We start from the raw sequence: 23,313 nt of genomic DNA on the forward strand, positions 1-23,313 counted from the left end.
TGCGATAGTTCTACTTTTGATACTATGCAACTCATTTTCTCTATATTGATATTGCAGAGGTATGTTTTTTTTTTTTTTTTTTTTTCTAGATGCCTTTATGGATACCTCGCATTTACTATCGAGGTTTCATAAGGACTTTGGCACGCAAACTACTCTACTTGATGCTAGTCAAATGAAAATTGTGCCGGCTGAGAGAATATGCCTTATTGAAAACTGTTCTTCTACCCGCATCGGGTATTGCTAATTTGAATTCGGCCAGGGCCTATGAAACCGCCTTGCAAAAACCCTGGAAAATTCTTAGTAGCGCAAGGCGGAGGTGATTCTGATGAATATTTTGTCGTATTCATTGGGAACTGAGGACTGCGATTTGTAGTCGAGTTTTTTTCCCGTGGTAAAAGAAATGTCGCAAAGGACTGATATTCTAAGTATATACTTATCCTATCTTATATTATGATTGCAGTCACTGGATCTGAAAGGCATGAATCATCTTTACATGTCACCATTTATTATTTTTATTCTTTTTATTACATCAATACAGAAATTAAAAAGTGCATCTCTTCCGGCCTCGTTTGCCATGGTCCCCGGAAAGTCTCGAATGTCCGCATCTGCCATCTGTAATAAAAAGTTCAGGTTGTGCCTCTCCTTGCTAAAGATTTGACAATCTAGGAGTAAATGTAAGACGTCCTGGTCGCTTCCGTCGTCGCATGGACACTTTCCATCAGATGTTATTTTAAACCGGTGCAGGTATGCTCGCATGACTCCGTGACCTGTAAGAATCTGAGTCATCTCAAAACACAGCCCCTTATGCACCCTGACGTCTCGTGCTGCTAAAATTGAAGGTAAAAACTTTCGGGTCAACTCCCCTGTCGATGAGTTTATGTATCGTGAGTTCCATTCGTTTTTCACCATATCTAAAACTATTTATACAAGAATCGATTGTAAGCCCTACATTCAACCCTTTTCAGTAGACATATTACATCATGGTACAATCATGTCAAATTAATTGAACCGATGTTTACATGATAGAACTTCATCTAATAGTGAATTAAAAATATACGTTGATTTTACACCTTTTCGATCTTTAGAATAAATATAAATTGTGTTTTTAACGATCACACTCGTTTATGATACGATTCAACTCAGAATCAACACTTTATAGATTTGTATATAGAATTTCTTCATGATATTTACTATAATTTTGCATAATCCAAAAAAAACAAATGAATTAAAAAAGATATTAGTTGGAATGCGATCTGACCACCTCCTTGCGGCTCCTGAGCGCGCAGTCCTCGAGGGTCTCGTACTTCGCTTAGCGGCGGTACAGTAACCCAAGATTCTTGCGGCTGGTCATGACGGTGGGGCGGTCCACTTTGGCCGCCTTGTACCATCCGCTGTATGTACCTACTCACCGGAGGGGGCGTTCTCTTTCTGCAGATGCTTGTTTTCTTCTCGCTTCACCGCCACTTGCCATATCAGCTTGTTGTCACCTGTCACATCAATGTTATATTCTAATGGATTTAAGTTTTGGACTATTCCATTTGAGACGTTTTTTGCGACCTGGGTTTCGATTTTCGCAAAAAACGTCTCACATAAAATAGTACAAAACCTCAATCCAATAGAATTTAAATTCAATTTCCATCAAGTACCTTCGGTCGATAGTATTAATAGATAGTAATTAACGGTCTTATGGATGGGTTCAGAAAAAGATACTTTTTTTCTTGAGACTGTATGAATGTATGTCAGTGGCGAAGGGCACATATTGAAAGTATGTAGGCTGTGGTAGATAACTTTTAAAAAGTCCTAGAATAGTTAAGTACCTACTTGAATTTTATTTATTTTGTCATCAGTATTTTACTGAACAAAATTATTATGTATATTATCTTTTTATAATAGATCATGAAAAAAGACAACAGGTAGGTAGATACTAAAATAATTCATATTTATTATAATAAAAGTAATATAAAAACAGCGATGTGAAGCCGGGCTAGAAAATTATGTTCAAACCACGAGACTGTTTCAGTGATAGTCCAGCTCGCCGAACACTGCTTTTCTACATTTATAGTATGTACCTATCTACCGACATATTTATATTTTAAACAAACTTTAGATTGAGCGAAAACCTATAGTACTTATCAATATCCTGAGTTAGTACTCAATAAATTGATAATTCGCTCATTTTTTCTCGCCTTATCAATTTTGAAATTACACATAAATAACATGAATACACTCCACAATAGATGTAATTGATATATATTATATACTATAACAGTGGTGGCAAACCTATGGCACGCAAGATGATTTTGCAAGGCACGTGAATGTTTTATTTTGATATCTACTGTAATAATAAATGACAGATCGTATCGTATAAAAGATAGCAGGCAAAATAGTCTTCAAGAATAAGTATTAAGTTTAATGAAAATATATAATCGCATACGTCGGACCTTACGCTTTATGTGTCACAAACAAGGCTCGAAATGACCGGAGCGCACCGGAGCGCCTTTTCTGTTTGTGAGATCGGTAAAATTTTCGCTCCAACTCGTGGAAAACAATAATTTGACCGTCTGAGCTAGATAGGCCATATAATAGAAAATCTAACACACTTATTTTTATGAAATACACATAAAATTTGATAACTATGTAAATATCTTCACAAAACTGTTGAGCGCTCCGGTTCGTAAACATTTCCATTTCGAGCGCTGGTCACAAATAATATTAGTGCACTAACCTCATCAGCCGGCGGGAGAAGCCGAGCTGCAAACCTCTGAATGTGAAAGCTATAAATACTTATGTATGCTATTTTCTGTGAGTGATATCTGGTACATCATATATTTTTAATAGATTTCTTAAAAACCATTTTTTTAATCCATGAAAAACTGCTCGGCACGTCAGCGAGTTGAAAAATTATATTTGAGAAATTTTGGCACGCGTACGTAAAAAGGTTCGCCAACTATAATATTGCTACAGTATATATCAATCAATAACTTGTGAAGATCAGCGCTCGAAGTCCGCGAGACAGAGCTATAATTTTGGGGATTTCATGTACCGGAACGGCGCTCCGGTGCGCTCCGGTCCATTTAGAGTCCTGGAGAATATATTATCTTCTCCAACTCCACAACTTATGTGTCAGAGATGACGGCCTTCTACATAGGGCCTCGTTACAGACTGTTCTAATTGCTTTTGCAAAAACTTTCTTTTTCGTTTTTTTAATGCTCCGATGTTTTGGTCATACAGGGCTTCGAACCGCTATTTTTTTCGTTTCGGGTTTCGTTCAAGTTCGAGTAAAAAGATAAATATATCGGTTCGATTCTGATTTTTGTTCCGAAAAAAATAACGGTTTTTCCGGTTTTCGGTTCAGCTCAGAGTGATTATTTTTTAAATGTTTTTATTTATATTAAAAATCTGTTTTCCACCATAATTTAGAACTTTTTATGTCACTTGTATGATAACGCGGCGCCACACTCCGAAACCTTATTTTTTTTTTTAAATATTATAATATTATAAATATTTAGAATTATGTCAAGATACGTAACACGATCGTTAATGATTTTTTTGCGCCTTGAATTTGACAGACCAAATGAAAAACAACGGCATATTTACGACAACTGAAGTGGGAAGTAAAACCATGTTAACGCGCGTATTTTAACATGTACCGAACCGGTTTTCGTTCCAACAAAAATAAAGGGTTTTTTCCAGTTTTCGATACAGTTCGGTTCAGAACCCTGCATTGAACATAATATCTTATTGCACGTTTTTTTTTAAAATATATGATATTATCTATAAAATCTTTTTGAAATTGTTTTCATCCCTAATCTTTCAAACTTTCTTGTTCCGATTTTGCTTACAATTTTCTATTTTGGGGGCCCTACTTTTGCGCACACTCAGAGTACTGGTAAAACCAACCTTTCGTATAAAAATGATATTAGGTATTGTCATGTTATTTATAACATGACACACTATTTTTTATGATGGCAACTACGCAAAACATTGACAGGATCACGCCTGCGCACGGGATAGTTTGTACGAGTTCGTAAAACTATTTCCGGCGCTAAAGAACAAAAAAGCGGCTTGAGAACAGAAAGGCGAAGCGGGAGTGCTCTCTCAGTTTTTAGCTTTCAAACGAAGCAGACGTGTCTCTTGAGTTCCGAGCCAAGGGAACCGGGGCACATGTCCTTGATTTCCTAACTTTTTGGAGACGTTGATGATGGCCCACCGAAAGACGTCCCCATCAGGCCAGGAGATCGAAGGAACCCCATGGACAAGACACATTCGAGGACAGCGAAGAAACTGAACAGCATATTTTTGTATTTGGTATTTATTGTTGTTTTCTTCACGTTACGGTCCACCGAACTAGCATTTGATTTTTATTCTGAGTTTGTCTGAATACTATATTTACGTTAGGCGCTCGTAATTCATTTGATAAATTATACAACTTTATACACTGTCGCCCGCAAGTTAAACTTATACATATTAATTATACATCTGTTGAAATTTCTTTACACCCTTTTTATTTAATTTACCTTATCACTATTGTCTCTATACTTAGAGTGGCGCTCAAATACGAGATATTTATTAATTCCATTTATATGTCTTTTATTAATACAGGAATATACGCGAATGAGTAAAGTAACCGGACAGGTAACTGAGGTCATAGAGGTATTGTCAAACCATCCATGACCCTGCTTCTTTCCCCGAGTCTCATGCTATCCCTATCATATCCCATCTCCACGCTCCATACCCAGGCGCACCTGCCTACATACTTCCCATCCAATTCCCTTCATATCCACAATTTCCACCCTACCTACTCCTACATAAATCCTTATATGACAGTATACCTAAATACAGAAAATTAGTATCAACAACAATCAACTAATCTTTGAATCTCTTGAAAAGACAAACTTTTGAATGAATCACAATTTTCTCCAAAAGACTTACTTATTCAATCATCTGATGCGTACATGCGTCACCATATGCATGTTCCATGGTGACTATTTTCGGGGGTTTGTTACAAATAGTCGCAGTATTTTTTTAAAATTTTATGACAGCTACGAAATACATCGTAGGTGCCTATCAATAATATTCTGAGACTAAAAGGTATTAAAAAGCTCACGTCTAAGAATGTAAGCATACACAGATAAACACATAGTATAAATTATAGGAATGAATTTATAATAAACAATTAAAGGAATCACGGGTAAGGGTCAGTAATAAGCACATTTTTTTTTACTATATCGTCGCCCTGAAGCGCCTAACCACTCACCAACCAACTCACCAACCAACAAAAGTAAAATCCTGAGATAATCGACTTTTAAACTTTTTGAAAATTTTTAAATTGCTCTCATTAGAAAACGAAAATACATAGAAGTAAACGGTTTTTTTTGTTTGATTGATTTTTTTTGTGTTTATGTACATTACATTTAAAACATGTAACCTTCCTTAGAAAAAAATCTAGAAAAACTGTTTTTCGTACTTGGTTAGTTTTTCCATACACATTCAATGTATGACATTATTCAAATGGTGAGTTTTTATCTTGAATGATCATATCAATAAAACACATTTTGACGAGGAATGAGCTTAAGTTAATACTGAGGCTAAGAACAGGGCACACCATGGGCAAAAGATTTGATGTCCTCATGGGAAGAAGCGAATCGCAGCTCTGCGATGAATGTCATGTTTTAGAGGACATTGTACATATAGCACTGCAATGCCCCAAATATGAAGTTCACAGAGTACAGCTGCGAATTGCAGATATCTATGAGAATGTCGACGAATTGAAGGGTGTCCTGGCGGTGGGTAAGACGGAAGAGTTAGGCAAAATTGTAAAGTTATTTAACAGAATAGGAGTGAGGACCTGATCGACGGATCCCCTTCTAGAAGAGAAGAGGCGATATGACAGCGAGTCGCAGTCAAAGCCTCGGTAAAATCACAAAAAAAAAAAAAAAAAAAAAACACATCAGAAAAGAATAATATACCGTATTTAACTGAAATAATCTTGTCCATTTACATATTACGGATACTATCCGTGGCTTTATCCAACTGACTTTCTCTTAGGCTTGCTTACATACTGCAGTTTGCAATTTAGAAGAAATCTTTATTTAGCTATGTATTTTTTTCGACTTATACGAGGTATAAATGAGAACTCTGCCATTCTGGGCAGTGTTGACCTGTGTGTCCCTGATAACTATCTTAGAAATAGAGAACATCAGTTGTTTATTCTCCCAAGGTGCAGAACCAACCTGCCACTGGTAATGCCAATTGGGAGGGCGATAACTATGTTCAACGAAATTGCTTCGGGTGTTGATATATTCCACCTACGTGAGGATGAGTATAGGTGGACGTTATTTTATAAATTTTTAAAATAGGGTCTGCTTAACTCATCCGGTGTATTTCCATGTACCTATATAATTAATATTTTTGTATGTACATATTTGTTTAATAACATATTATCTATATCTTTTTTATGTCATGTTGTGAACGTCTTAAACTTATAATTTGTAATGTCCACAATATGTAAAAATAAATAAATTGAAATTGAAATTGAAATTGAAATTGAAATTGAAATTAAAATTGAAATTGAAATTATACGTCTTATACATAGACCTCGTCCGAAAAACGGAAAAACGTCCGCAAGGTAGACCTAGAGGCCGCTGGATTGATGAAAAAATAATGATGAAGTTCGGCGGAAGTACGTGGCAACGCAATGCACAGGACCGAGAGAAGTGGGAGCAGCTTGAAGAGGCCTTCATCCAGCAGTGGATAGATTCAGGCTGATGATGATGATGATGATGACATAGACCTCATTCACATTAACAATTATTCTTCTTCTGATTTGTTTTCATTCATCGGAATATCATTCTGAGAAACATTTCTGGACACTGGTAGTTGTGCATACCAGCCGTGGTATTCCTCTGGAATATTGTTTGAAGTGCAAAGTTTCCAGAGGTCATTTTTTTCACACTTATAGTCAATATTTTATTATATGCCTTTTTTATGGCTGGTGGTACTTCAAAGTTGCCATGTCCAGATACTTGTAAATTTTTATATTCATTCTGGTGGCCATATCTAAACTGGATAATACCCGGTAGTTTTCGATCGAATCTCATACACTTAATCTTCAACCATTTTATGGTCTCACCATTTTCATCCTTCAATCGATTTTTTATTATCTGATTTGACAACCATTGCAAATCCATCATGTCGTCGAACTTCATCTCTTCAACAAGATATGGCTGTCGATCGCTGGTTCTACCTCTCGCATTTTTAAATATTTCCAACCAACCACTCATTCCATAGACGGACTTGTTCTTACTTTCCCGCTCTATCGCAGAATGCATGCTGTCACATTCCATAAAGGAATGGCCAGATTCTAAAAAAATGTGTTCAATGGTATGGATGTTAGGGTGTTTGATTACTGTGAACAAAAATAGAGCAGCAATATTTTTGTTGCAGTTCTGGCCACCACATGTATCAGAAAAAAGTGAGATTTCTTTGACCTCATCTGGAAGATTTTCCATCCATTTTATCAAAGCAGAGCCAATTTCAGAGCTACCCTTTTTTCCATGCATTTCATTCCAACAATAGCAACCAGCTTTACCTGTAGTTCCATCATAAACAGTCAAATTGTAGACGCATATTTTTCTTGAATAGTAAAATTGCGAAACTTCGGACTTCGGAATTTGTAGGACACTTTGAAGGTCGAATGTAGCCATTATGAATGAAGGATCTGATTTGGCTCTCTCTTTGTGAGCTGCTTTCGCTGCATTACAGTCTTCTTTCCGCCTTTGATGCTCTTGATAGTCTTCTTCAAGTTTGGCTTTTTTGGATTCATCCATACACTTAGCGTAATTTGTACAAGTCGGGCACAAATCTTTTTTAGGTCTAAAAAGACAAATTAAAGTTTCTGCAGAAAAAACATCTGTACAATGTTAAACTTACTGGAGTTAAACTTTTCCCTGTGCAATATTCTTTATACAATGCGTACATTTTTTGAATACTCAAATTTTTATCTAAATACTGCCTCTGGCAACTTTTGCGAACATAGTGTGCTTCCACTCTTGGGAAGCTGTTTATGTGCTGTTTGATAATACTCATTTCTATTTCTCTCTTTTTATTGGCAGGAGAGCTCTTACCTCATTGGTCATTTTTCAAAAAAACACCTTTTTCGCTTTTTCCTTTAAAGGCAGTGATTATTGGGCCATTACTTATGCACAACGTTTTCTGAAAAAAATCGCGGCATACTCTCATATTCTCACCATTTTTCATGAAGCAATAAGTCCGTGAAGCCAGCCTATTTTGATTTGCATTTTTTTTCATGCGAATAGGTTTGTGACTTGTGACAAATTGTAATTGACTCAGTGAAAGATGTGTCACCAAGTGTTACCAATACGAAAAAATACGCATGTAAGAAGTCACCAAGTACCTTGGTGACTTTTTCCATAACACAAAATATCGGCTTTTGGTGAATTATTTTAATTTTATATTTTTTGACTTAAAACGTAAAGTTAGAATTTTGGTGATTTTTTCTAAGATAGAGCTAAAAATTACAAGATTGCCAGTATAAATAACTCATTTTGAGCAAAAACTGTATTTGGTGAGTTCTTCCTTGAGGGCGACGATATGGTCAAAGATCTACAATAACACCAAATTTGCACCAAGACTGCCAATTTAGGATTACCCAATGGATACTTTCCAAAGCGTAATAATACAAGGTTTTAAGTTTTATGTATGTTTAAACCCAGAGAAACAGATCGATTTTAATTAATTTTTTTCATGTAAATAAGAATTGTGATTTCTGGTTAATTATGAGAAATTTACCCATTTTATTCCAAGATATTAAAGAAACCGTTTTCTTTAGAGATGGAACCTGGGCATATGAGAGACCCCAATTACAAATATATCATACAAACTGAGCAAGGTGTTCAAGATATTTGGAAGGTTTTTGCAAAGAAATATGGCATTTATGACAAACTAAAACTTGCTACGGCGATGTTCCATTTTATAGTGAATCTGCCATATAGGTGTCTTACTTTATTTTCATCTGCTTACATAAATAGATCATAAAAATAAATAAAAATGAAATAATGTTCGGTAAATTAAACCTCTATATTTTTTGAATTATTCATCGTATAATTTTCATCGTATTTACATCGTATAAAAAAACATCCATTTTTTTAAAGATTAAAATGTGCATAGCTTGAAATCTCTTTTATTTATATCTTTGTATAAGAAACGATTGACTTACGCTACAATATTATGCATACAAAGATTTTCAATAATTATTTCGTCTTATACACTGTACAATGCAAGTGCCTACACATTTATTCTATCCATATAATATTAACTGTCCGAAAATGCTTGGCATGTTTTGCCTTCGCATTTAAATTTACAGGATTAATCCGAATTTGCATTAGGTTATTCAAAACCTTTTTTTATTGGTTACTAACATTAATACATAATATTATATTCACCAAATGAAGATATCTACGATATGCAGCCGACAGCATAATTTTAGTTTTAGCCCGTTTATATAATAATATGTAATGCGATTTTATAATTTATTTCAATGTACCTGCAGTAATTTGTTATTTATGGGTATGTTTATACCTGATAACACGCTTTTTCTCTTTAACATAATAATCCATCTTTGTCCTTACAACAAGCAAGCTGCCTTTATGCATTTGATGGTAAAGAGAATAACTTTCTTTTCCTAAGACAGTCGGACACCCCTTCCTCTGCGGTTTGGTTCGGACATATTATACGTTTGCCCACGGGGATAAATAATTTGTCGTAATATATGAATCTCAATAATTCGTGTATCTTTTATTAGGTACATTAAATGACTCAATAAGCCAAGACGACGCCACCAAATATAGTGTTCTCATTATATAATAACCCTCTCAAAATATTTGCTAACCATCCTGGCAATGAGGTACCATCACTCAATTCTCTCCCGTTATTTTTAGAGTGCCAATATAATATATTATATGACATTAAAGAAGATCTAAACCCACCAGCCAATATTAAGTAACAGCGCGTAACTATCATCACGTGAGAATACCAAAAATGGCCACTTTCTATGAGTTTTCAGAATAGCAGCATTTTCATCCCAGGATATCAGGATCAACAAATTTAATCTTGCTGAATCACGAGAATCGGGATTGCAAACACAAACATTTTTTAAAGCTCTAAACTAAAAGGTGGCATCCATAAAATTGAACTTGTATGTAGGAAGCCACCAAAACTCACAGGGACAGCGAGTCTTACATAGTCAATAGTAAGATGTTTGCCAAAACTCTATTCTCCCGCTTTAGATTTATATAACCTCTCCGCCTACATGACAACTAAAATCTAGGAAGCATTTCTGTGTAGTAGGAGAGGAGGTGGTTTGACGCCTTAAATGACAGGCATCTGGGGTAAAGAGATCCCATGACGAGAGACCCAACCATTCGCAGTGGGATTAAATACCTCTCCTTTATATAAAGATCATAATATTATGAGCGCAGAAAAATCCAAACCGCTGAGGCTGTTTTTGACAGCAGCACCATAATATAATATGCCTTCCCCGGGGACTTCCTTTCATTTACCAGGCTGATATGGATTGACGCTCAATAGGTGCCTGTCGTCTTGTCACTGTGTACAATGGCAAGGTTACGTGGATGATACTCTAGCTTTCAAAAATGTCGAGCCTGCCACGCGCTGAATGCACTTAATATTATGCATAATTAAGAATCATTTATTATGAGTCTGGGTCATAAAAGGATTTCAAGTTATACACATTTATATTTTTATAAAAAACGATGTTTATTTTAAATAAATATAAAAAAATATTAAAACTATGAATTACTTAGTCAAAAATCTCCATGTCAACACATACAAAACTTAATCAACTAAATTTTAATAATAAATATGACCATAAAATATATTTAATAATAACGTAACTGTGGACAAAAATATGTAACAAATTCAGATTTTTTTACAATTGTAAATATTTATGAAGAGTAAAATATGTCTTAATATTTCAAAATCGTTAAATTGCCATAATATAACATGCATTATTATTTAAACTGCTTATCAGATATTTTTCACACACTCTTACTCTAATCATACAGCAAATATGATAATAACTGATTTAGATTATAAATATGATAATAATTAGGTACATTACTAAATGTTGACTTTTAAATTAAGTACTTACATATTTCCAAAAACTTTGATAAGAATATTAAAATTTGTCGTATTAATTTGAAGCTATCAATGTAGGTACTCGTATTATATTAAAATTCATATTTATATAGCGAAAATCAATAATTATAATTGCTCTTTTCAAATAAAATGAAAAAAATCAAACCATAGACAACTGGTATAAAAATTCTACTACGCACTAAATGTAAAAAAAATAATCTTTTCTAATTCGACTAACATTTTAAGTGAGGCTTTAAGTTTTTTTAATTTGTATAATATTAACCCTATTAATAAACGTCAAAACCATACAAAAATAAACACTCACACAACACACAAACGAAAGGAAGATAATAATATGACATTTGAAATTATGTCGAATGTTTTCACACAAGAAAACATTGTTTACTTTTAAAAATATTTATACGAGAATCGATTGTTAGCCGTACATTCACATTCAGTAGACGTACTTCATAATTCACCCGTGTCAAAATAATTGAACCTATGTTTACATGATAGAACTTCATCAAATAGTGAATTAAAATATAGATTTATGAACATATCCTGATGTGGCTCTTACCTACCGCTAAGGTTAAAGACAGTGTGATACTCTAAAGTAGCGTTTTTAAAATGGTGTTTGAGGTCAAATTAATGGTATTGTTATATGTTTAGCGATTTTTTGTATCTATTAATACATCCACTCAAATAATGGTTGGTTTTCGGGTTAAGAATTTGATACCGCCTAAACCATGGCATCCTCAGAGGATCCAAGGCCATGAGGCCCGAATCATCATTGGGCTGATTCATGCAAACATGAACAGATCGACTGCGAGGCAAATTTCTAGCCCGTAAGCTTAGATGTATGAAAATTTATAGTCACCCTTTTGCAAGTTCTACAAAATTTAATGAAATCATTCTAGCCCTTAATGTATGTAAAATCCTGCATTTTCTTTATACCTACATTAATTCTAGAAGCAAGCAAAGTAAAACCTAGCGTCATTATAAATTTTATACTTATTCAATTTTAAACATACAAGCAAGCTATAATTTAGTGCAGTAATGTTAATCCCAGCAAATGCAGTCCCTTTCAAAGCATGTAAGTACCTGGAAAAGGTCTGGTTGAATATTTCTGTGGTTAGCAAAAATTCTCAGACGTATGACACCCAATGTACCTACAAGCCAGGTACGAGGTGTAAAGGCTGTCCCACAGAAAAGAAAATAAATAGAACTCTCATCTCCTATCCTGCAAACGGTTCAAAGTGAAGCAGGATTTTAGAAGTGTGAGTAAATGTGTGGACGCACAAAAAATGACCTTCGATGCTCGCACAGAGCCGCATTATTGATGACTTTTTTTTAAAACTATATGAGCAAATTTGTAATTTGTGTTTATCTCACTTATCTGGTTGACCTGCCACGCCAGCCCCCTCTCGTGGGGGCCATGCATCAAAATTACATGAATTTATGTTTTTTTATTTGATAAATAATTAAATATACATAACACACGAATAAGAACTAAATATATATATTTCCATGTAAGTATTTGTATTACCAATATAATAACTAATTAATGTGATCCCTGAGCTTTTTCAATAAACGTAAAAGATTTATATATTTTGACATGATATTTGAAAGAGCAACCCGAAGTTCTTGGCCAAGATCCTTCAAGAACGACTGCTTATCATTTTTAATTATAACTTGAGTTGAAAAACTTTGCTCACCCAGATACCTATGTCGTAGAAAATGGGAGCTGAACTGCGATAGCCTTGTCGGAAATCTGAGGATATTCTTTATTAACCGAAATCCAGAAAATAGCCAATGAATCATCGGCGAAGTTCAGCTTTAGCGTCCCGTCGTTTCTCAATTCACCATCCTCTTGAATTTATAGGGAAAGCGCTTCTATAGAATTTTCGGCTTTGGTTTCAAAAGGGTTTCGAATCCTGTCGTATTGATTGTATGAAAGTAATGATGAAATTTCTTTTGCAGCAAAGTTTTTCAAGTCAGCAGCGTTTTTATTGGAAGCAATGCACCCCGGCACACCTAGCATCGTCTCGCAGCACACCGGTTGCGGAGCACTGCCCTAGGGTCTCGGCCGCCTCGTACTTCCCTTGGTGGCGGTACAGCGCCCCCAGATTCTTGAGGGTGGTCGAGACGGTGGGGCTGTCCACTTTGGCCGCCTTGTGCCATCCGCCGTACTCACCATCCATCTCCAGATGCTTGTTTTTTTCTCGCTCCTCCGCCACTTGCCATATCGGATTGTTGTCACCTGTCGCTTCAACGTATCAACGTTACCTATTACATTGCATCGTGTATAACTTAAGATTTTTAAAAAAATGTATTACTGAACTGATATATCCTTTTCCAGAAAGCATTCCACACCCTTCGAAAGACCCTATCGATAACACAAGATCATTAACCGATTTATGATTATATAATATGATAACTAAATAAATAACATATTTGTAAAATTAAATCTTGCAAATGAATCCAATGTACCTACGTTTGATAAGTTCTTTGGTTGGATAAGTATCAAAAAACCTTTTCGCGTAATTGATAGTAAAAATTATATTGTGCAATGTACATAGTCCAGAATTATTATCAGTCTTATCATTTTCACAAAATAAAGATCAATGGATTAGAGATGGATTTTTTAAGTACCTACTAGTTACAAATAAATGAATTTATAGATAAGTACAATAATATATTTAGCGCTCACGATGCCCGAACGGGAAACGTGTCGGCGGGTAATGTCGTTAGTCCCATGTTTGATGATTAAAAATGATCTTCTTAGGATCGAACATTGCAGGTGCTACGAAGTCCCACATTTACTCATCACTTCAACCGTTGACCCCGAACGTTTCCAGATACATTTACCTAGACACTCCGCACTTGAGAGTTTAGCGATAAACATCTGACCTACCCGTTCAGAAAGCTGTATTATAGCCAAATGGTCCGGGTCATTATCCTCAGCCATGGGGTCCTGACGAAGAGAAAAAGAAATTAAATTCTATTCAGCTAAATAATTTGTGTTTTTAATGATGGGTACGAATACGAAACCTCCCCCTTGTCATTAAATCAACCGTATGGAAATTTCCCAATAACGGTAAACATATGTGGTCTGATTTGAGATTAGATGTATTTCTATAAAATTGAACATCCAGTACCTACATTCAAAAGAGGCAATTGAAACTAGAAACATTGTGCGTAAATCTAAAACACTGCCAAGCCAGAAAAATACCGAGTTCCGGCAGTTGCGCACATATTTTCGGTTGCGGACCCCCCTCCTCAGGTAGAAAAAATACAAATTATTTTAGAGAACTGAACATTATTTTTCTTCTTCTTCGTCATGATCTCTTGACTGAGGATCTACCGATCTATTTCATGTCTGGTTATTCTACAATACTCAAGGCCTGTGTCTGTGGAAGACACGTGTCACTCATGAAATTATGCAACCATCTGCAGTCAATGTTTGCCTTACGATTCTGACGCGGCATATCTAAAAGACAAAACAGCACACGTTTCCAACGGACACGAATGATCCAAATAATAATTATGACTATTCAGTGGCGAAGGGTGTAGATAGGCTGTTAAGATCCGCCATAAATAGCGGATACTAAACTTTGTCAGTCATACGTATTTGTTTTAATTGAAATAAGACTACAATTATTTTACAGATTGTGTTGATTAGTTTTTCAAATTTAACTGAACCCTGAGAAAATAAAGCCATAATAAATAATAGTACCTAAAAACAAATAATTATAAGATAAGAAATGTACCACGTTTTTAAATTTTCTGTTGAATCATATTAACTTGACAATTCTATGTATTAATAAATACTTTTTTTTGTACTTGATAGAAATACTGAATAAATTATAGAATACTTACTGAAATGTCATTTTGACATTTCATATTGATTGCCATAGTAACGCACGTATATATTAATAATATAGATGCTACGACCCCCTTAGCAACCAATAATAGTGTTTTACTTTTTACGAATTTTTTCCGAAATAACTTTGCATACAAAACAGAATTAACTAAAAATGGATTCAATTCTGCTTAAAGATGGCTAAAAGTATTAATAGAATGCATTGGCATCGTGTTCTGATATAATCTAAAAGTTTTAAATGTCTAGCTAGTCGGGAAGTTAGTTAAAACAAGATTTGTATTGGACAAACAAGACAAAAATTGTACTGGACAAACAAGAATACGAGCTAATAAAAACGTTATAAAATACTCGTCTACCTATGAAATATCTAAAATTATGCAATTAAATCATACATAATTTTGAATATAATATAGATATACTTAATAATATTTTTTATCTATTATAGTTTGGTTTAAGCAGGGCTTAAGGGGGGACATGCTCGTCGAAGGTCAAAATTGAGTTTTTATTGTATATTCAAACCATGATCCTGGACACTCCTTAAACGTTGTAGATGATCTATTTATATACTTTTGAAGCCTTATTATCCTTTATAGTTATTTTAAACATTTGATGACTGCATGAAGTATTTTTGTTACATAAAATAGTATTCTTTTAAACCTCTCGCTCTAATGTTTTAGAATATAGTCATATTTCGGTACATAACTGTGCAGTGGTGTTAAGATTTTTTACATTTATTAATTTTTAAACGCATTTATAAAACCATTAGCATAATTTATTACGAGATAATTTTTGTAAAATATTCACGATAAAAAATTATATTGATAATCTCTGTGATCCCAAATTTGACAAGAATTAGGCATTTTATTATTCAAAAAATCGGCAAGATTAACACATTTCAAGATGATTCTAAAGATATTTATTATAAACTATGTCTTTGACCATTCAAGTGTGATAAACATCTTATGAATAATGATTGCTTTATAATAATTATTGACCTAAGAATAAGGCAGTGTTTTTTTGAAATACGCCATTTCTTTTGTCATTCCCCAGTGGTTAAGCTACAACATACGGCAGTAGCCATAAATTGACAAACTATAATTGAAGTAAAGAAAAAAATGATATTGACGCGCGTGTTTGAACATGTACCGTTTAAAAAAAAATAAAAAAAAATTCGGTTAGGTACATGTTCAAACACGCGCGTTAACATAATTTTACTCCCTACTTTAATTATAGTTTGTCAATTTATGGCTACGGCCGTATGTTGTAGCTTAACCACTAGGGAATGACAAAAGAAATGGCGTATTTCAAAAAAACACTACCTTATTCTTAGGTCAATAATTATTATAAAGCAATCATTATTCATAAGATTTTTATTACACTTGAATGGTCAAAGACATAGCTTATAATAAGTATATTTAGAATCATCTTCAAATGTGTTAATCTTGCCGATTTTTTGAATAATAAAATGCCTAATTCTTGTCAAATTTGGGATCACAGAGATTATCAAAATATTTTTTTATCGTGAATATTTTACAAAAATTATCTCGTAATAAATTATACTAATGGTTTTATAAATGCGTTTAAAAATTAATAAATGTAAAAAATCTTAACACCACTGCACAGTTCTGTACCGAAATATGACTATATTCTAAAACATTAGAGCGAGAGGTTTAAAAGAATACTATTTTATGTAACAAAAATACTTCATGCAGTCATCAAATGTTTAAATTAACTATAAAGGATAATAAGGCTTCAAAAGTATATAAATAGATCATCTACAACGTTTAAGGAGTGTCCAGGATCATGGTTTGAATATACAATAAAAACTCAATTTTGACCTTCGACGAGCATGTCCCCCCTTAATGAATTTAAAAATTTAACCAACAATATTATGTGTAATAATGTAATCTTAATCCAACGAGAACTAATAAGTATGAATGAAAAAGTGTACATAATTTTGTCATATTGCCCAAATTATACCAAAACTAATATGGTTTGGTTTGGCAGGGTTAAATTGAATATTAAATACCAACCAGTACCATCTGTAAATTGTAGTTCAATAAAAACAAATACGTATAACTAACAAAGTTTAATGTGCACTATTTATGACGGATCTTAACAGCCTACCTCCACCCTACTGTGACAATTTAGAGAAAGTTCTATTGATAGCCATCTGTGAATGCGACAGGTCGCAATAACTCATAAGTGAGACCCGTAGTTATAATTGCAAGCCAGTTATCCATCGCTTGGACTCAAAGTGCGGAGTGTCTGAGTATGAATAATGTACCCGGAAAAGTGTGGGAGGCGGGTCCGTAGTGTAGCGAGAATCTATAGGTATTTGACGGGGTAAATGCGAGAGTCACTGACGCCTGCTTGGTAATGTTATTCTGACCCTCCCACCGTTTTAAAAAAACAAGAATAAGTTATCATTGATAAATTTTAGATATGGACCCCCCTTACCACTTTTCTGTGTGTGCGCTTGGTTGCATGGAATGTGTATATCTTTTACTTGAGGTTATATGGATACTATCCGTGAGTTTGTCCAACTGGTCTTCTCTTAGGAATGCTTACATACTATACTTTAAACACTAGAAGATATCTATATTTGGCCAAGCATTTTTCCGACTTATACGCGGTGTACATGAGAACTCTGCCATTCTTGGTAGTATTGACCTGTGTCTATGATAACTATCTTAGAAATCGCGAGTATTAGTTGTTTGTTCTCCCAAGGTGCAGAACTAACTTGCCATTGGTGATGCCAATTGGGAGGGCAATAAATATTCCACCTACGTGAGGATGAGTATATAGGTGGGCGTTGTTTTATAAATTATTAAAAATAATGGGGTTTACTTAGCTCGTTCGGTGTACTTCCATGTATTTAGTTTATATTTTTTGTATTTACACTTTGTACTGTTTTTCTAATACTGCATAATATATTTATTTGTTTTTTAAATGTTATGTATGTGAACGTCTTAAATTTATGATTTATAAAGTTCACTTAATGTTAAAATGATTGAATTTGAATTTAAATTCCTACGACAGTAGCAGAATGCTGCACCACCCCACACAAACATTTTCCGATTAGTTTGAAGCAAAGTTTTTGTTGATTCTACGTTTGCACCCTTGTAGAAAAGCTGTTCCAACTAGCTGTTGGTCAAAAAATGGATGTTATTTTTTTTTTAAATGTATTTGATCCAATGTAAGGGCTCAATGGGTTGATTAAATGGCCAACAACTATATTCGTCCAGTGGTGGTAATGCACAGAACACATAATATAGGGATTGCAATATCAATAACGGTATTTTCTATTGAATGTTTATAGAAAAAAAAAACAGAATTATTTACTAATACAAATATAGATACAAAAATCTCATTAAAATATTAATATTTAATAGAAAAAGTATCTAAATCGGTATATATAATATGTGAACCTTTAAAAATAGATAAAGCTAATATAATATAGTATAATATTAGACATTTGATTGATTGAGTTTCCAATAATTACAATACCACAATTTTCTGCGGTTTCTTGTACAGTCAGTAAAAAATGATAATTGTTTTTTAAAAGAAAATTATTCATGTATGTAAGGTTATGTAAGGTCAAGCCATAATTAATGCCAAGTGTAATCGATAAGAATTTGCGGTAAACGAGGACAGTTTCCTATAACCTCTGTGTTTAAAACGCACACACAAGGAGGGTAGGGTTCGGTTTATGTGATAACTGGACACATCTGGTTGGGCAAGACGACAACCAATTCATAAAACATACCTACATACAGATCGCATTGGCGGTAAGTGATTATTTTTGTAGATTGTGCAATAATGAGGTTACTATTTAAATAAAAATAAAATTTAAGCTAAAACATATTTTTCTTTAGAAGGTGGGCTTTAAATAATAGCCTTGTATGGAGTATTCGCCACTGATATGAAGATGTGAGAAAAAATTAGAAAATCAACAATTATTATCGATGAGTCATCAGTTATCACCATATAGGGGGGAGTGTTGTACCTGTGGACAGGGGCTTTATTTCGGTAGGTATTCATATTTTTGCAATACTATGTTCTAGGAATTTACGCACATATTATAACTCTGGCAATACTCAATCCAATTTTTAGTCCAGGAAAGCTGCCAGATTTTGAATTTGTGTTTTTTAGAACGAAAAATAAGTATTTGACTATTAATTTACTGTTTATTTTATCATAATTATTGAGAGATCATTGGATTCAATTTGTAAATGTAGTTTGATTTGTGAATTATTAAGTGTTAAGTTAAAGGAATGCATTTTGTTAAAATATATACTCAAAAAACTTCAGCACACTTTTAATGTAAAATTTTGATTTGTTGTACCTTTGGACATATTGCTGGTTGTACCTAGCTGTGGACGCGTCCAAAGGTAAGACACGCATAGATTTTATCGATATTTACATGATTTTAAGCTAATAAAAGCATATTTTTTAGATTTTTAGTTATTTATGTTACAACCATCTTTAATTTGTCCATTTTATAGATTTATTTAATTTGATGAAAAAGATTATTCTGTCAGTTGGATTTGACATTTTTTCAAAATTATTTTCACCTTAGACGATAGGTAAACCCGATCGACTAAAAAGTCAATTTTCATTCAATGTTGACCCTAAAACTTTTAAAATTGAATATAATAATGGCTAGTAGTATATTATTGTCTTGTATGTCCAAAGGTACAACATATGCTGTCCACAGGTACAACATAGTGGTGTACCTTTAATATCTCTATGGGTGTACCTGTGCTGTGGACAAGTTCTCGGTCTTCAATTATTTGTCAATAAATGAAATTCTTTGCGCCAAATATGTTTTTTATTTTGTAATTATAAACCCAGATTGATGACATCAAAAGCATTGCATAATATGATATATTTGACGATTTAGAAATGAACAACCAAAAATTGTCCACAGGTACAACACCTTCCCCTGATCCGTACGTAATAATGAAAAATAATGGGTAAAGTGTGGAAATAGATAAATATGATAATAAAAAGATAATTAACATGAAAATTTATTTATTATTTAATACAAAAAACAATCACTTAAAAGAAGTATGTAGATAATATTGATTCTTTTTCGTTTCTTCAATGTAGGTAACGAATTGTTAATTTGTTTACCTAAAAAGTGTTACTGGTACGCATTTAAAAATACGTACTTTGCTTGAAGGTTATAGATATTATGAACCGTAATATACATCGAGCTTAATGCTATACTTCAGCTAGAGCACGGTCTAAAACGATCGTGACTACGCGACGCGAAGATTGTGCAAATGAGGCGTGCAGAACAAAACATAATTTGTCATAAAAAGTCAACATGCGTCCATTTAATGTTCTGTTTATTGTTCTATTACTAATAATAATAATATATTCATTGACATGTTTTTTTTTCAAGTAAATGGGTAACGTTTTTTAGTCATCTTTATACGATTTAAGAATTAATTCCCCCGTCGCCATCACAAAACAAAATTACGAGTTCACAGCTCGACTTTCGCTCTCCGATTGCCAGCCAGTCCGAAATTTCATCGCACCTATAGTTGAAAATTATTTGCCGTTTCACTAAAGTACCGTCTTAATCACAGTCAGATTTACCGTAGGGCTAGAGAGGCTATAACCCAGAGCCATCAATTTGCTAGGAGACCCAGTGAGTGTCATAATAATAAAATAAAAAAATATTTATGAAAAAACCTCGAGGCTGACAAAACGTCACCTCTCGAATGATTTTGCAGCATCCAAAAGCTTGATAAAAGTCAGTTACTTGTTTCATTGATCCACTAATATTGAATGTGTAATTAATATACACAAATTTATATTTCAGAAGCCACCAGACATAATGCAACAAAAAATTATTTGCATGCATCATCCACAACATTTTTGGTTGAAAGACGTGCAATATTCTATAACAAGAACCAATAAGACTTATTATAAATACTAATACTAAATATAAACATCTAAATTGTCTCTTAAAAATATGTTTTTCTGGGACACCCAAAATGTATTAGCCCAGGGCCCTTCAAACGTAAATCCGGCACTGGGGTTGATCACATACAAAAATATCAATTCCAAAAATAACAGTATCACTACATAATAAGAATTAAGTTAAATACATTTTTCATGTGAGAACATTATTAATTAAATTGCAGGTTGCGAAAAAATATGAATATTTTTGTATGCTAGTTTGTCTATAACTATTCAGTGGCGAAGGGCGGAGGTAGGATATTAAGATCTGACATAAATAATGCACAATAAACTTTGTCAGTAGGACGTATTTATTTCTATTTTACTAACACTACAAATTGCAGATAGTGTTGGTTAGTTTTTAAAATTCGCCCTGCGTAAACCAAGCTTTTTCAATCATGCTTATTTGTTTTCGTTGAATTATGAACACATAATAGGACAATATTTTTTTTAAATTCATTATGCCCTGCCTAATCCAAACCATAATAGATAAAGAAATATTTTCCTATCTATAAAATATCTAAAATTGTGTATGATTTAAAGCCATATCTTTAAATATGTTATGGATAATCGAATATCTATTGAATTCATTATGGTTCGTTCATTTGAATTTTAAAAACTAACCAACACTATCTGCAATTTGTATTCTGAGTTCAATGAAAACAAGTAGATACGTATGACTGAAAAATTTTACGATCTAAACAGCTTACCTCCACCCTTCGCCACTACTACTAGTATTATAGTCACAATATCGAAACTTGATTTAATATGGGTATATAAAAATAATATTAAGGAAAATCGATGTTTTTTTTTTAATAAATATAAAATAAGTAAGTACCTACATAAAGAATAATAATTATTTTTAAATATTTCTAGTACATAATAGAAAACTTGATTTAACTATTTTTAATGGAAAAAATAATCATAAACTCATAATATTATGTACAAATTTGTCATGATTTCTGTCTCCATGCCTGTCTCTCCCATGGCACGTTTTTATTAAATTACGTCTTTCAGTAAACTCAGTCAAAGCTCACTTGAGAACGTGGCGATGCCCAAGACTTGGGCATCTGCTCCTGAGATATTCCCAGGCGTAAAAAAAACTGCTGGTGCATCCAAATGTAGGACCTCGCTATACGCTACACGCTAAATAATGTAGGTTTTAAATACATTGGTTATGAAAAACTGGTCTATAAGATAGTGGTATGTCTTCTATATATCTTGTATATTACTCTAACGCATATTGTGCAAATTAAGCGAAATGCTTGCTCACTCGCACTTATGGTAGGTTTTTGTTCATGTCATGGGTTTAACTAAAACTTGAGGTGATATTTTTGGATGAAATCAAGTGCCATCAATCGATCTTACGTTATAGGTCGACCATCATAATATGACTACGAGGTAAAAAAGAACTGATTGATGCTACATGTAATTTCCACTTTGGAATGTTGGAGCACAGTTCTCTAAAACTATCATTATTGGAAGACAAACCATTTGAAGTGATGCAAGAAATATTATATTGTAAGTATTAAGTATTGACGTATCGTGAAGTGGACAAACATTCAATAGTGACAGTGCTCAAAATTGAAAAGTTTGCGAACCAGAGCGCTAAATAATTAGGTGGCCGATGTTCGAATAATCTATCTATCACATCCTCCATTTAAACGGGGAACTGTCACACGCCCAGAAGCTCTACTAGGTTAACTCTCCCGAAAAGCCCTGGCATCATGTTCAGGCATATCGCCCATCAGTCAAAATTACGAGTTGATATGGCAGTTCTAGGATCGGCGTTATGACGACAAACGAATGAACGTGACGGAGTACCTGAACACTGTCCTAGACTTGAAACCCATGTCTGTTGAGTCGGAGGGCGGAATCAAATACTTCATGGAAACCTTCGATCCTGCCGTGTCTGCGTTGAAACAGCTAGATTTGTACGACCTGGCAGATTTTATATTCCTACACCAAGAATTGTCAAAACTTGATCTCGAAACCACAAAGTCGTTTGAGATGATTCGCCTAAAGTCAGAAGTCCCCTCCTACGTTGGTGGAATTTTTGCAGGAAAGATTAAGAGTGTTCCTAAGAATTGCAACACTTTAAGCAGTGACATTGTGTATTATAAAAGGTTTACTATAGTTAACTAATTTTGCGCGTATCATAGCATGTAGTGCCACCTGTTGAAACCATATTTTATGATCAATTCGTGTAAAAAATATTATGTTATCATGTTACGGTAAAAGGTGCAATTTATAGTAGCATCTATCGACAAAATATA

General features: G+C 33.7%; 1 pseudogene; it reads right to left on the minus strand.

Annotated features, from left to right (window-relative positions):
• Nucleotides 1-1,401: 1,401 nt before the first annotated feature.
• Nucleotides 1,402-23,313, minus strand: part of LOC147063841 (uncharacterized) — a 231,559-nt pseudogene continuing 209,647 nt past the window's right edge.

Source organism: Rhyacophila brunnea, unplaced genomic scaffold (assembly GCF_057557595.1).
Source record: "Rhyacophila brunnea isolate RB1 unplaced genomic scaffold, BYU_Rbru_1.0 scaffold_8, whole genome shotgun sequence".
Lineage (NCBI taxonomy): Eukaryota > Metazoa > Arthropoda > Insecta > Trichoptera > Rhyacophilidae > Rhyacophila > Rhyacophila brunnea.